A 633-nucleotide genomic window follows, 5' to 3' on the forward strand; every position below is an offset into this window, starting at 1 on the left:
AGCAATCTTGATTCCAGCTTGTGTTTCTTCCAGTCCAGCGTTTCTCATGATGTACTCTGCATAGAAGTTAAATAAGCAGGGTGACAATATACAGTCTTGATGTATTCCTTGTCCTATTTGGAACCAGTCTGTTGTTCCATGTCCAGTTCTAACTGTTGCTTCCTGACCTGCATATAGGTTTCTCAAGAGGCAGGTCAGGTGGTCTGGTATTCCCATCTCTTTCGGAATTTTCCACAGTTTCTTGTGATCCACACAGTCAAAGGCTTTGGCATAGTCAATAAAGCAGATGTTTTTCTGGAACTCTCTTGCTTTTTCCATGATCCAGCCAATGTTGGCAATTTGATCTCTGGTTCCTCTGCCTTTTCTAAAACCAGCTTGAACATCTGGAAGTTCATGGTTCACATACTGCTGAAGCCTGGCTAGGATAATTTTGAGCATTACTTTACTAGCATGTGAGATGAGTGCAATTGTGCGGTAGTTTGAGCATTCTTTGGCATTGCCTTTCTTTGGGATTGGAATGAAAACTGACTTTTCCAGTCCTGTGGCCACTGCTGAGTTTTCCAAATTTGCTGGCATATTGAGTGCAGCACTTTCACAGCATCATCTTCCAGGATTTGAAATAGCTCAACTGGA

Source organism: Bison bison, unplaced genomic scaffold (assembly GCF_000754665.1).
Source record: "Bison bison bison isolate TAMUID 2011002044 unplaced genomic scaffold, Bison_UMD1.0 scf7180017864108, whole genome shotgun sequence".
Lineage (NCBI taxonomy): Eukaryota > Metazoa > Chordata > Mammalia > Artiodactyla > Bovidae > Bison > Bison bison.